Source organism: Jaculus jaculus, chromosome 2 (assembly GCF_020740685.1).
Source record: "Jaculus jaculus isolate mJacJac1 chromosome 2, mJacJac1.mat.Y.cur, whole genome shotgun sequence".
NCBI lineage: Eukaryota > Metazoa > Chordata > Mammalia > Rodentia > Dipodidae > Jaculus > Jaculus jaculus.
In genome coordinates, this window is record NC_059103.1 from 31,430,007 (window position 1) to 31,446,325 (window position 16,319).

At 42.4% G+C, this 16,319-nt stretch overlaps 1 protein-coding gene across 1 annotated transcript in view; it reads right to left on the minus strand.

Annotated features, from left to right (window-relative positions):
- Positions 1-13,956, minus strand: part of LOC101602448 (zinc finger protein OZF-like) — a 37,035-nt gene extending 23,079 nt beyond the window's left edge. The window contains exon 1 of the mRNA XM_045143956.1: positions 13,695-13,956. The gene's annotated coding sequence lies outside the window, so the exon portion shown is untranslated. The remainder of the gene's footprint in view (positions 1-13,694) is intronic.
- Between the last annotated feature and the right edge of the window lie 2,363 nt (positions 13,957-16,319).

Here is a 16,319-nt window from a genome sequence, read left to right on the forward strand (position 1 = left end):
AAGACACTAGGAATGGAAAAACATCCCTTGTTCCTGGATTGGAAGAATCAATATTGTGAAAAAATACAAAAGCAATGTATCTACACATTTAATGCAATCCCTATCAAAATTCCAAAGGCATTCTTCCTGGAAATAGAAAAGAAATCCAAAAATTCATTTGGAATCACAAAAACCTAGAATATCTAAAATAGTACTGAACAACAAATGCAAGTCTGGTGGTATCACCATACCTGATTTTAACCTGTACTACAGAGCCATACTAACAAAAACAGCATGGTACTGGCACAAAAACAGACATGTAGATCAGTGGAACAGAATAGAGGACCCACATGTAAGTCCAAGTTGCTACAGCCACCTGATATTCGATAAAAGTGTCAAAAATACTCACTGGAGAAAAGATAGCCTCTTCAGCAAATGATGTTGGGAAAACTGGATATATATCTGCAGAAGGATGAAAATAGATTCTTCTCTCTTTTCATGCACAAGAATTAAGTCCAAATGGATTAAAGACCATAACATCAGACCTGAAACTCTGAAACTGCTAGAGGAAAAAGTAAGGGAAACCCTTCAACATATTGGTCTTGGCAAAGACTTTCTGAATACAACCCCAATTGCTCAGGCAATAAAACCACAGATCACTTACTGGGACCTCATAAAATTATTAAGATTTTGCCCTGCAAAGGACACAGTGAAAAAAGCAAAGAGGCAACCTACAGAATGGGAAAAAAATCTTCGCCAGCTATATATCTGATAGAGGATTAATATCTAGGATATACAAAAAACTCAAAAAGTTAAATAATAAGGAATCAAACAAGCCAATCAAAAAATGGGCTATGGAGCTATATACAGCATTCTCAAAGGAAGAAATACGAATGGCATATCAGCATCTAAAAAGAAGTTCTACGTCTCTAGTCATCAGGGAAATGCAGATTAAAACTATATTGAGATTCCATCTCACTCCTGTCAGATTGGCAACCATCATGAAAACAAATGATCATAAATGCTGGCGGAGATGTGGAAAATGAGGAACCCTTCTACACTGCTGGTGGGAATGCAATCTGGTCCAGCCATTGTGGAAATCATTGTGGAGGTTTCTAAAACAGCTAAAGATTGATCTTCCATATGACCCAGCTATAGCACTCCTAGGCATATATCCTAAGGACTCATCTCATTTCCTTAGAAGTACATGCTCAACCATGTTCATTGCTGCTCAATTTATAATAGCTGGGAAATGGAACCAGCCTAGATGTCCCTCAACTGATAAGTAGATAATGAAGATGTGTCACATTCATACAATGGAGATCTACTCAGCGGTAAAGAAAAATGAAGTTATGAAATTTGCAGAAAGATGGATGGATCTGGAAAGGATTATACTAAGTGAGGTAACCCAGGCCCAGAAAGCCAAGTGCCACATGTTCTCCCTCATATGTGGATCCTAGCTACAGATGATTGGGCTTCTGCATAGAAGGAAAATACTTAGTAGCAGAGCCCAGTAAGTTAAAAAGGAGATATAAAGGGAAGAGAAAGGAAGAGAGGAGGTTACTTAATAGGTTGGTATAGTAAATATGTAAGTACAATGATTGAGTTGGGTAGGTAATATGATGAAGAATGTAATTTCAAAGGGGAAAGTGCAGGGGCGGAGGTATTACCATGGGATATTTTTTATAATTATGGAAAATGTTAATAAAATTTGTAAAAAGAAAAATAAATAAATGATAACATTCCCGGAATGAGTACAAACATGAATACCAACATCAAAGATAGTACACCCAGGAATCATGACACTTAACCCATCATGATATAACTCACCATGTTGCTAGTATGAAAGTTACCTGTCTTAAAGATTGTTGGCTATCATGAACTCTGGTGGTCACTGCCAATTGCTGGGTTACTTTATGTTTGTTTGTGTTTTGAGACCAGATCTCACTATGGAACCTAGGCTGGCTTTGAACTCATAATCCTCCTGCCTCAGCTTCCTGACTAGCTGGGTGATACTACCAACACATATAGTTCCAATTTTTTTTTCAATATACAGTATGTTTTCTGAAATGAAAGATCTGGAAAAGATTATATACTAAGTGAGGTAGCCCAGGTCAGCAAATCAAACACCACATGTTCTCTCTCATATGTGCATCCTAGCTTCAAATGTTTTAGATTTTCATGTGGAGTGGAAGTCAGTGGTAGAGGCCAGTAAGCTAGAAGGACCTATGAAGAAGGGGGCAGAAGGGAAGGCTTAAGGGCAAGGTATCATAGATATGTAAGTAGAGGGGCAGAATGATCTAAAAGGGGTCGGGGAAAGGATGGAAGCATGGAGGGGGTAGGAGGAAGGTTAATCAAAAGTAAAGATATTATGAATAAACCACATGGAAATCTACTCATTCATTAGCTAACATTATGTATGTTTAAAAAAAAGAGTTTGAGCAGAAACATGCTATGGAGGTGAATAATTTATCCAGAAACCACAGATGGTTACTAGAAAATTCCAGTACCAGGGGTGGGATACCTTCCAGCAAGTTGTTGGACAGAGGCCCCTGAAATTCCAAAACTCTACAGGCCAAGACTATTGGTTCCCTACCAGAACAAGATGGTAGGACTCTATTGCTGAAGATTCCACATGTTGGAGCTGCAGATCACTTGCGGGGCTCCTTCCCGCTCAGGTAGTGCCGAGGGAAGGACCAGACCTGCTGGTTCCTCCCTAGGGGTTGAGGAGGATGATGAGCGTCGGACGACTCAGAAACCTCTCCTGGCCACCAGAGAAAAACCACACTGAGTCAGGAGTCTTTTCCATGCAGAAACAACTCGCAGAAACAACTCGCTTTATTACTCTGAGCAGTTGCCTATATCATGTTGGGGACGAAGGCGGGGATTTTAGGATGGGGGAAGAGGTAATGGCCAATAGTAAACTGTAACTATTGAAATGGTAATTATAATTGCCATGCAGAGGTAGCAGGCCAGAAGCCATTAGGCATCCTGATGAGTCATAGCTGGCCAGAGACAGGTCACCAAACTTTAGCTAGGCTCAGGAAGTTCCACTAGGCCTCACGCCTGGACCTTTCTGGGCCCAACATCACTGAGAAACCAAGCTGAAGCTGGATTGGGAGCCTCATCTCTGTTGACCAGCTGTCAGGATGCTGGAAAGAGCTATGTATCATGTAGACTATGGGGAGAGAGAAGTCATCAATGGCCTAACTAGCAATGTACCCTGCAAGCCTCACGGCTGGCTAGCCAGGTCAAATGTACCAACAGGCACAATAGTCTGTTATGGGGAAAATAACTGCTTTCTGCTTGGACTTGAGGTCTCCTCCAATAGTAGTGAATTCCTGCCTGGTACTGAAAACCTAATCAAAATCCTATGGTTGAGGAGGTCATAATCCCTGGGGGAAAACTACTACTATCGTCTGGCTAAATGGATGTATTATGCCCACCAAACTGCCCCTCTAAATACCTTTCTTTACATCCACATATTAATACTACTCTGCTTTATTTTTCAGGTAGGGTCTCACTCTAACCTTGGCTGACCTGGAACTCAGTCTGTAGTCCCAGGCTGGTCTTGAACTCACAGTAATCTACTTCTGCCTCTCAAGTGCTGGGATTAAAGGTGTGAGCCACTACTCCCAGCTTACTCTCACTTTTGCTTAGAGAAGCTTCTCTTCTCCAACAGTGGCGACCACTGGGGAGAATCAAAACTCACCAAAGTGTTGAGAAGAATTGACAAAGGAGTGTTCAGCCCTAAGTGACACATTCCTATCACACCCTCTAAGGCTCAGAGACCATTGTAGAAAAGGCAGCAGGAAGAACATAAAAGAGCAAGGAAGGGCTGGAGAGATGGCTTAGCGGTTAGGCGCTTGCCTGTGAAGCCTAAGGACCCCGGTTCGAGGCTCGGTTCCCCAGGTCCCACGTTAGCCAGATGCACAAGGGGGCGCACGCGTCTGGAGTTCGTTTTCAGAGGCTGGAAGCCCTGGCGCGCCCATTCTCTCTCTCTCCCTCTATCTGTCTTTCTCTCTGTGTCTGTCGCTCTCAAATAAATAAATAAATAATAATAATTTTAAAAAAGACCAAGGAAGGGGAGGAGCGCTTACAAAACGGGCATAAAGACACTGTGGCCTTGATATTTATGACCTCACAGTGGCTGATGTTACTTACACAAGATGTGCATAATAGTAAAGGAGGACAGGAGAAAGCTATTTTTTAGGCAGTTTCAGTTAGGGATTGCGGCTTAAAGAGAGCCAAGAAGTACCAGCTCACATGCTACGAGAATGAAACTTTTGTCAAAAATGTCTGATTGAGACTGACCCACAGCACCCCTTGCTGCCCAGTCTACTGCACTCCCTGGGTGGGCTGACCTACATGGGCTGACCCTCGGGTTCATCCTCCAAATTTACTAGCCAATCAGGTCTTCTACCTGACTCTGATGCTATAAAAGCTATGGCCTTCCAACCCCTCCCTCTCCTCTCTAGATGCACCCCTCAGTGTGTGTGTGTGTGTGTGTGTGTGTGTGTGTGCGTGTGTGTGTCTCACTCTCTCTGTTTCTTATCCCATGTTACTGGAACACATGAGTCTGGCCTCTACCCCCAACCAGCCTGGCAGGTGGGGGTGGGAGAGCAGTGCATTGTTTCTTGATCTAGACTTTTCCATCTGCCTCTGCTTTATAATTTGGGGTAACCTCTTGCTTTAACTACATGCATGCTTTTTCTTTGATTTCCAAATCTACCATGTGGGTGCACTTACCAACCCTAGGCTTGCTACCTGTGTACTTATTCTAAACTCAGAGTAATCATGAGTGTAACTCTCTTCATCACTCATTTTTCCTCTGACTCTCTTAGTCTCTTCTTTAGATCGGCCATCTCACTTTTGTCCATTGAGCCTCACTGTATGTCCTCTCAACTCCTCTAAAAACACATGGCAGATGCCATGTGAGTTCCTCCTAGGTCTCCCTACACAAGCTCCTAGATTCTGCTTTCCATGTGCTTTTGCAGCTTTACCCTAATTTCACTTTAAAACCTCAATTTAATTCCCCACCATATGTTTATGGCTCGACTCCACTTCCCCTCCGCAAGACCCTCAATTTCTCTCATGTTTTGATATTTTCCCTCTTCAGGAAAGCATGTGATAGGTGCCATGTATGTTTTCTGAGTCTCCCTGCGTACACATCAAAGTTCTACTTTCCATACAACCCTTTTCTAAAGACATTAACTTCTCTTAAATAAGCCTCATAAACTATAGTGTTTCCATATGAGAGCATGTTTCCTACTTTCCACATGGTTAGTCTCTCTTTCTAGACCCCAATCTCCCTTAAATTCCACAATTTGGGATTTCCCCCTAAATTTAATAATTCATAATTTATCTTTCTTGAGTCTATCTTTATTAATTCTTTACTGAAAGCAGGGCAGAACCCAAAACTTGGGATTCATAAATTCTGGGAGACCCCCCTGAACTCCCAAATCCTTCATCAATAGGAGTGGAAAAAGGATGACATCAAAATAAAAGAGCAACTAGTTGGAAAGAAGATATTCACAGCAGGGGGGCTATGGAGGGGGAGAAGGGAGGATGCTGAGAAGGAATTACATTCATGTCATACTGTCTATATGTATGGAGGCTGTCAATAAAAATTTAAAAACCAGTGGGGTATGGTGGCACACTCCTTTAAAAATTTATTTTTATTCAGACAGAGAGAGTATGAGTGAGAATGGGCACACCAGGGCCTCGGGCCACTGCAAATGCACTCCAGACACATGCGCCACCATGTACATATGGCTTAATGGGACCTGGAGAATCGAGCTGGGGTCCTTAGGCTTCGCAGGCATGCATCCTAACTGTTGAGCCATCTTTCCAGCCTTGGCACATTCCTTTAATCCCAGTGCTAGGGAGGCAGAGGTATGAGGAACTCTGTGAGTGAGTCAGAAGCCACCCTGAGACCACAAAGTGAATTCTAGGTCAGCCTGGGCTAGAGCAAGACCTTACCTCAAAAACAAAACAAAACAAATAGTTGAAAACAGCATATTTTTTGTAGTAAGCCAACACAACCTCTGCCTCTTGGTATACAGGTACTGACAAAGCAAATGTTATTTCCTTCTCTTCTCCCACCCCTTCCTTTCTTTCTCTCTCTCTCCTTCCCTCCTCATCCTTTCTCTCTCTGGCAAGGTGTCACTCTTGCACAGGCTGACTTGAAGCTCATTCTATAGCCCAGGTTGGCTTTGAACTCACATGGTCCTACTACCTCAGCCTGTTTTTGTTTTTTGGGGTTTTTTTTTTTTTTGGTTTTTCACTCTAGCCCAGGCTAACCTGGAATTCTACTATGTGGTCTCAGGGTGGCCTTGAACTCATGGCAATCCTCCTACCTCTGCCTCCTAAGTGCTGGGATTAAAGACATGTGCTACCACACCTGGCTTCCATAGAAATGTTTATAAGAAATATGTAAAACCAGGGCTGAGGAGACAGGCCAGTGGACAAAGTGCTTGCCTTGCAAACATGAGGACCTGATTTTGAACCCCAGTACCCAAGTAAAAAAATCCCCAGACTGGTGGCAAATGCCTATAATCCCAGCACTAAGTAAGCTGAGACCATAAACTCTCAAGAGCTTACTGGCCAATCAATCTAGCCTAACTGGAAGATCTTGTCTCAAAGAGTTGGCCAGCATACCTGAGGAACAACATCCAAAGATGCCCTCTGATTTTTACACATACATGCATACACACACACACACACACACACACACACACACACACACACAAAGAAATATGCAAAACTGAGCATGGTGGTATACATCTACAATCTAATACTAAAAAAAGGCTGACATAGGGAATCAGTGAGTTCAAGGTCATCCTAAACTAGATGGGGAGACACAGCCTCGAAAACAAAAACAAGAGTCCTCCAAACCAAAAAAAAATTTTAGATGTGGAGCTGGGGAGATAACTCGGCAGGAAAGAGTTCAATTCCCAGTACCTACGTAAAAAGCTGAACATGGTTAACATCACTGCAACCTCAGCACCAAGAAGGATAGAGACAGAAGGATTGCTGGGTCTCACTCGTCAGGCAGACTAACACAAAAATAGAGAGCTCTAAGTTCAATGAGAAATTGTCTCAGGGAAATGAGGTGAAGAGTGAGGTAGGACACACAATATCTTCCTCTGGCCTCTACAAGTGTACACAGGATATATGCATCAGCACACACACACACACATACACGCATGAAAGCAGGAAAGTGGGAGGCTGAGCAGCGAAAGTTTCTAAGAGTTCATTACTGCGCACCTCATAAAGATATCCCTCTGAAGATTTTATTGAGGATATTGTTCCTTGCTGTTGCCCAGGAATAGCATGGCCATTGAATTCATGACCACACAGGGACTGTTGTAACCTGAACAAAATACACAGAATACTGGGCCCATCAACCTTTTGCCATCATGGCATGAGGCTTCCATTCTCCCCTAAGGAAGTAATAGGCAATTAATGGAGGATAGGGGAATAGGAGACAGCTTCTGTAGTAGTATAGCCATAACTAGAACCCTCATACTAGGGTAAGTAAGCCTCCATCTGTGCCCATGCAGACAATACTAATTATACTCAATGGGTCACACCAACATACAAGGGCCAACATACAAGGGAAAAAGAGAAAGACAACAAAATAGGAGAGGGACTAGTTTGAAAAAAGGTAACAAGAGGGAATCATGACCAAAATATATTATATACATGTACAAAAATTGTCCTTAAAAAGCCATGACTGATACACAATATGTCCATACAGTAAAGTTCACAATTAATACAAATAAATAAATATGTAAAAGCCCCATGAATTATTACCACATTAGTATTTGGGGTAACTTATATCTGTGTTCTTGGGCCATGGGCACAGATACTTGACTCCAGAATAAACTATCTCTTACTCCCTTTGAGGTGACATTTGTGTTAAAAACTATAATAATAATAGTAAAATAAATAAGGGGCTGGAGAGATGGCTCAATGGTTAAGGCAATTAATGGTTAAAGTCTAACAACTCAGATTCAGTTCCCCAATACTCACATACAGCTGGACGCACAAAGGGACACATGCATCTGGAGTCTGCTTGCAGTGGCTAGAGCTCCTGATGCACCCATACTTCTCTCTCTCTCTCTCTCTCTCTCTCTCTCTCTCTCTCTCTCTCTGTATCTCTCTGTTTGCAAATAATAAATTATCTATCTATCTATCTATCTATCATCTATCAATCTATATAAGAAGATACTGATCTTCATACCATGCAGAAAAGGACTTCACACTCAGTCGATTTTTGAATTATGCATGCACCATTTTTTTTCACTCCCTCACTCGTGGCTTTTTTTATTTATTTATTTATTTATTTATTTAGAAGGAGGTTCTCTCTCTAGTCCAGGCTGACCTGGAATTTACAATGTAGTCTCAGTGTGGCCTCGAACTCACTGCACTCCTCCTCCCTCTGCCTCCCGAGGGCTGGGATTAAAGGCGTGCATGCAGCATTTTTAAGAGCTACATGTGCCTAATCCTTCTACACCTGTAAGTCTTCTGGCATCAAGTGCAGAGCAGACAAGGGAAGTATATAGTAACAGTTTTTCATGGAGCTGCTCCAATGATACAGTGGGCCAAAGATGTCAAAATATCATGGAAGCCTTTAGCAAGCACCAATAGAATCATGGGACAGCCTCTTGGTACTTTAAAGCAATTCTTACCTGCTGAACCATCGCCCCAGCCCTGTCTTGCTTTTTCTTTTAATAAAAATTATTGTATGGGGCTGGAGAGGTGGCTTAGCGGTTAAGCGCTTGCCTGTGAAGCCTAAGGACCCCGGTTCGAGGCTCGATTCCCCAGGACCCACATTAGCCAGATGCACAAGGGGGCACACGTGTCTGGAGCTCATTTGCAGTGGCTGGAGGCGCTAGCGCGTCCACTCTCTCTCTCTATCTGCCTCTTTCTCTCTCTGTCTGTCGCTCTCAAATAAATAAATTAAAATAACCAAAAAAATTTAAAAAAAAATTATTGTATGGCCCAGGCTCCGGGTGCAAAGAGAACTTGCCATATGGCCACAACAAGAAAATTTATTATAAACTTCCAACTGTAGTATAATTACCCAGTGTACAATTTTGCACATGGAGATATGTGATGCAAACCATGGCTGGGTGGATGCCAAAGTTTCACTGTTTTAAATTTAAATAAATAAAATTTAAGGAAGGGGGGGGCTTAGCAGTTAAGCACCTGCCTATGGATGGCTTAGTGGTTAAGCACCTGCCTGGGAAACCTAAGGACCCCTGTTCGAAGTTTGACTCCCCAGTACCTACGTAAGCCAGATGCACAAGGTGCATCTGGAGTTCGTCTGCATTGGCTGGAGGCCCTGGCATGCCCTTTTATCTGCCTCTTTATCTCTCTCTCTCTCTCATATAAATAAATAAATATATATATTTAAAGAAAAAAAGGAGCAATTCTGCTTGGCATGTGGCACACACCTTTAATCCCAACACTTGGGAGGCAGAGGTAGGAGGACCACTGTGAGTTTGAGGCCAGCCTGGAACTACTAGGTGAGTCAGACTCTACGTCCAAGATAACTACTAGGTGAGTCAGACTCTACATCCAAGATAACAAACAAAAGCAATTCTATGCCCTTAAAAAATTATTTGGGGTGGGGGGGTTGGAGAGATGGCTCAGTGGTTGAGGCACATAATGTCAGATGTACAAGGTGGCGCATGAGTCTGTTTGCGGTGGCTAGAGGCCCTGCATGCCATTCTCTTTCTTTCTTTTTAAAAATATTTTATCTATTTATTTATATGAGAGAGAAAATGAGGCAGGTAGAGAGAATGGGCATGCCAGGAACTCTAGCCACTACAAACGAGCTCCAGACACATGTGCCTTTTTGTGTATCTGGTTTCATATGGATACTAGGGAATTGAACCAGGTCCTTTGGCTTTGCCAGCAAGTGCCCTAACCACTAAGCCCCCCATTCTCTTTCTTTTTTTTCTTTCTCTCAAATAAATAAATAAAATGTTTTTAAAAACTATGTTTTAGGTCTGGAGAGATGGCTCAGAAGTTAAGGTGCTTGCCTGCAAAGCCTAACAACCCTAGTTCAATTTCCCAGCACCCACATAAAGCCAGATGCACAGTGACACATGCATTCTCAGTCTCTCTCTCTAATCTCTATCTTTCTATGCTTGCAAATAAAATTTTTAAAATTATTTTTAATTAATTTTTATTTATTTACACGTGTCTGTACTTGTGCACCAGGGCCACTTGCTGTTGCAAATGAATACCAGACACATGCACCATTTTTGTATCTAGTCCACATGGGTGTTTTGGGAATTGAACCCAAGCAGGCAGGCCTTTCAGGCAAGTGCCTTATTTGCTGAGCTATCTCCCTAGCCCTTTTGAAACTTTTTATGTATGTATGTGTGTATATTGCATGTTATGGATATATACAGATGTGCATGTCCTACACACAGACATGCACAGACTAGATGAGAACATCAGGTATCCTTCTCTATTGTTCTTACTAATTTCTTCATCTCTTATTGAATCTGGAGCTGCTGTTTTTCAGTCAGACTGGATGACCATGAAAATACAAATATGAATATAAAATGTGTGACTTCCTTAAAGAATATATTGTTACTCTTCAAAAGTCAATATAAGGCTGGAGAGATGGCTTAGTTGTTAAGGTGCTTACTTGTGAAGCCTGAGGACCCAGGTTCAATTCCCCAGTACCCACATAAGCCAGATGCACAAGCTGGCACATGTGTCTGGAGCTCATTTGCAGTGGTCGAAGGTCCTGGTGCACCCATCTGCCTCCTTCTCTTTCTCTTTTTCTATCTCTCTCTCTCTCTTTTTCCTTCTCTCTCTTAAATAAATAGTCAGTATAAAAGGACTGGGGAGATAACTTAGTCTATAAAATGCTTACTGTGTAAGAATAAGGACCTGAGTTCACTCCCCAAAACCAATGTAAAAAAAAATTAATAGTAATAGGTGTGAGCTGGGTGTGGTGGTGTACACTTTTAATCCCAGCACTCAGGAGGCTGAGGTAGGAGGATCATCAAGAATTCCAGGCCACACTGAGAGTACACAGTGAATTCCAGGTCAGCTTGGGCTAGAGCGAGACTTTACCTCAAAAAAACAGAAAAAGGGCTGGAGTTGGCTTGGCAGTTAAGGTGCTTGTCTGCAAAGCCTAAGGACTCATGTTTGACTCTCCAGGTGTCACGTAAGCCAGATACACAGTGATACAAGTGTGAAAGGTAGCACATGCACAAAAGGGGGCACACACATCTGGAGTTCAATTGCAGTGGCTGGAGGGGAAAGGAGAGGACAGCCAGGCTTCTTGCTTCTCCAAACACATAGGCCACTTTGTGTGTCTGGCTTCATATGGATACTAGGGAATCAAACCCGGGCTGGCAGGCTTTGTATGCAAGTACATTTAACCACTGAGCCATCTCCCCAACCCAACATCATTATTTTTAATTGCCTTAGGTAAACAGTATTGTGTTGTGGGGTTTTGTTTAATTGAAATAGGGCCTCATGTATTTCAAACTGGCCTAGAATTCTCTATATAGCTGTGCATGATCTTGAATTCCTGATCCTCCTACCTCTCTACATCTCCAGTGCTGGGATTACAGGTGTACACCATCATATTTGTTTTTATGCAGTGCTGGATTGAACCCAGGGCCTTGTACATGCTAGGCAAACATTCTCGACTGAGCCATATCCTTCATCCCTTGTTATTTATTTTTCTGGTACTGGGAATTAAACATAGGGCCTCAAGTGCTAGGTAAATGCTTTACCACTGAGCTACAGCCCCAGCCCTTGTATTTTAGTTTTAGTAGACAATGTCTTTTATATCTGAGCAATGCATTATCAAGTTTAGTGCAATTTAAAGGGCAAGTATTATCGTCAAGTTAAACTCAAGTGACAGCTCACCATGAAATATATGTGTATGTACAAGTCTGTATGTGTGTATATAGATTTTTGTTTTTGTTCTTTTCAAGGTAGGATCTCACTTTGGCCAAGGTTAACCTGGAACTCACTCTGTAGCTTCAGGCTAAAGTCTGTATGTGTGTATATAGATTTTTGTTTTTGTTCTTTTCAAGGTAGGATCTCACTTTGGCCAAGGTTAACCTGGAACTCACTCTGTAGCTTCAGGCTAGCCTCAAACTCATGGAAATCCTCCTACCATGGCCTCCCAAGTGCTGGGATTAAAGATGGGGGGGCAGGGTCACCACTCCCAGCTTTTGAAATTTTGGCAGGGGGGGGGGCTGAGGTAGGGTCTTGGTCTTGCTCTAGCCCAGGAGAAATGTATTTTAAAATGAGTAAGTCTACATTTCTGTATGTGTATTTTTTATACATGTTCAATTGTCTAATTCAGATTTTTTTGAAAGAAAAATGTGGTAGCTAGATATGGTGGCACCTGCCTGTAGTCCCATCACTTGGGAGTCAGAGTCAGAAGGTTACCCAAGTTCAAAGCCAGCCTGGTCTACTTGGTGAGTTCCAGGCCAGGCAGAGCTATATTGAGACTCTGCTTTAAAAAAAAAGGTGGGGGGGAGATGTGGGGGGAAAATATGCTCACTTCATTCAAATAGGCTGTTGATAATAAATTCTTAATCCCTGGCACTCAGGAGACTGAAATTCGAGGATTTCCATGAGTTTGAGGCCAGCCTGGGGTACAGAGTAAGTTCCAGGTCAGCCTGGACCAGAGTGAGACCCTGCCTCAACAACAAACAAAAGCCACCAAAAATAACAAAATAAAATAATAAAATCCAGGGGCTGGGGAGATTTCTCAGCAGTTAAAGGTACTTGCTTACAAACCTGCTAGTCTATGTTCAATTCCCCAGCTACCCATGTAAAGGCAGAATCAAAAAACGGTGCAAGTGTCTGCTTTTCGTTTGCAGCAGGGAAAGAGCTTAGTATTCCCATACACACAATGTTTCATTAAAAAAAAGAAGAAGAAGAATTCAGGGCTGGGGAGATTGCTCAGTGGTTAAAGGTGCTTGCTTGCAAAGCCTTTTAGCCCAGGTTAGAAAACCCAGCACTCACATAAGGCCAGACACTGAGACTATGGCATGATATCTCCCTTTCTCTCTTTTTCTTTTTTTTTTTCTCACTCACACGAATATTTCTTAAAAGAATTCCATTATTCTTGTATGTGTTTTGAAGCTCTATGAGGATGCACAGGCACAGTAGCTTCTAATAAAGAGAAAAGGTGAGTATTCCTATTTTCTCCTTCAAAAAGACTTGTATCTTTACAGCTTGGGGTGTACAGTGACAGAACACATCTCAGGAGGATGGAAGAAAGGGAGGGGAAAAGAAGAAAAGAAGAAGGGGAAGGGATGGAAAAGGGCTGAGCATGCACAAGGTACTGGGTTCTATTCCCAGGACTGTGGTAGAGTGCATGCCTACAATCCCATCACTCAGCAGGAGGCTCAGAAGTTCAAAGTCATTCTTGACTACAAAGTGAGTTTGATGCCAGCCTGGGCTACATGAGACTCTGTCCACGACAGGGGGAGAGAGAGAAAAAGGATGAGAAAAAGAGAAGAGAAGAAGAAAGGGAAAGAACAGACATTCACATACACACAAAGAACAGCATTGTTCACACCCTAATCATCTAAGAATCTAATACCTTTCTACCCAAATGTCACGTAATAAAACTTAAGGATGTTTTTAAAATGACAAATTCTTTAAAAGAAAAAAAATAAAAGGAGGTAGAAGCCTTTCGGGGTGCTCACCTGAACGCCCCAGAAACGCAAGGTCTGGCGGCAGGAGGCTGGGGCGGGGCGGGGCGGAGGCTGCAGTGGCGCGAGGCAGGCTCTGGACCTGGGCCTGGAGCGGTCCGCCCTCACGGCCTCGGTGCGGAGGTCCAAGCACAGCCTGGCTCCAGGAGCCCCTGAACGCCCCCTGCCACCCCAAGACCACCCGGCACCCGAAGTCACTAGAAGTACGGATAGATAACCAGGAAAAATTGCCACTCAGAACTGCCGGGCAGGAACCGATAGAAGAGAAACGGGCCTGTGCTTACGTCACTTCCGCTTCCGGCCTGGCTTCCAGCGCTGAAGGCAGGGTGTAAAATAATAATATAGGGAATCTGACACAGAAATTCTAGGTTTGAAACAGATTTCTATGTAAAATTATAATATGTTTATAATAACAATAAAAGCAAAGTATGATAGTGCATACCTGAAAGCCAGCACTGTGGAGGTGAAGGCAAGAGGATCAAAAGTTCAAGGCAAGGCCAGCCTGAGCTATATGAGACCCAATTTCAAAAGAAAAAAATAAAATAAAAATAAAAGAGGGAGGAAAGGTGGACAGGAGATGGAAGGGTAGTGGAGGAGGCAGAAGAGAAAAGAGAAGACAAGACAAAAAAATGTTCTTTAGATTTACTATATGGTTCATTAAATTTTAAATGTTTCTTTTTTGAGTGATATAATATTCATTAGAGTCTTAAAATGAAAGTTTCACCAAGCTATTAAAGTTAATGTTAGATGCATAAGTTTTGATAATTTGCTTCCAAAATAGTTTTCTAATTTTTTAATTTTTATTATTTTTTTCTCAATTTTTATTAACATCTTCCATGATTATAAAAAATATCCCATGGTAATACCCTCCCTCCACCCACTTTCCCTTTGAAATTACATTCTCCATCATATTTCCTCCCCATCTCAATCCATCTCACTTTTATTTTGATGTCATGATCTTTTCCTCCTCTTATGATGGTCTTGTGTAGGTAGTGTCAGGCACTGTGAGGTCATACATATCCAGGCCATTTTATGTCTGGATGGAGCACGTTGTAAGGAGTCCTACCATTCCTTTGATTCTTAAATTTTTTTCTGCCACCTCTTCTGCATTAGACCCTGAGCCTTGGAAGGTGTGATTGAGATATTACTCGGTACTCTAGTCACTTCCAGCACCATGATACCTGCTGAGTCATCCCAAGGTCACTGCCATCTGAAAAGAGAAGATTCTCTACCGAAAGTGAGAGTAGCATTAATATAAGGGTATGAATATTAAGAGAAGTGCTTACTGGGCAGTTTGATAAGCATATTATATACATTTGTCCAGACATCAGCAGATGTTACACCCCTAGGGCTCATGACTACCCCTGTTTTAAGTTTTCAGTATCAGAGGTGTAATCTCTCCCATGGAGCGGGCCTCCAGTCCAATTGGAGGGCAGTTGGTTTCCACCATGACAGACGTGCCACTATTGCACCCGTTGGCTCATTTGGCCTGGCTTGCAGTGTCCACTGTTGAGTATCTTCACTGGTGGTATCTCTTTCTGCCATTAAACTACATGTAAAATGGCTTCTTCCAGCTTTCTGTCAGCTGGTCTACATGGAGGAGGTTATCAGCTCAGTTCCAGTAGGATTTCTCAGTGGCGTTGCAGCCCAAGTATGTGGAGTCTGCAGCAATAGGGTCTTACCATCTATTCCTGGTGGGAAACCAAGGGCCTTGGCAGTGGCCTATAATGTTTTGGGAGCATCAGGGACCTCTCTGGCCAACAACTCACTGGAAGGTATGCCATCCCTGGCACTGAAAATTCTCTAGCAACAATCTATGACTCCTGAGTGTTCCATTGTCCAAAAATGGAGGATTCTATATGATTTATTTATATCCTCTTAGATTTTGATTAGTCCTCCCTCCACATTTCCTCTACTTAGTCTCTTCCCCTGACCTCATTTTGGGCCTCTTCACCCTCGTTAATCTATTCTTCTACTTCCATATATACAATACCATCCTATTAAGTACCCCCTCTCTTCCTTTCTCTTCCCTTTATATCTCTTTTTTAGCTTGCTGGCCTCTGCCTCTGAGTTTTTTCCTTCTCACACAGAAGCCCAATCATCTGTAGCTAGGATCCACATATGAGAGAGAACATGTGGTGCTTGGCTTTCTGGGCCTGGGTTACTTCACTTAGTATAATCATTTCCAGATAATGCCTGTACTTAATTTTTCCAATGATCATAGCTAATAAAAATACTGGAATTCAGCTGGGATTAAAGGCATGGTGGTGCATGCCTTTAATCCCAGCACTTAGGAAGCAGATGTAGGAGGATTGCCATAAATTCAAGGCCACCCTGAAACTACATTATGAAGTCTAGGTCAGCCTTGGATAGAGTGAGACCCTACCTTGAAAAACCTAAATACATATAAATATTGGACTTCACTATGTAGTTTCAGGGTGTCCTCGAACTCACAGTGATCCTCCTACCTCTGTCTCCTAAGTGCTGGAAATTAGAAACCTTAATTTCCTCCCCTTCCCATTTTGTTATGTCCACCTCCCCTAGAAGAGGCAGGACAGGATGGTATAGAGCCTGATGCTAGATTCTTCTATTCTTTCTCCAATTTCTTTCAGATAAAAC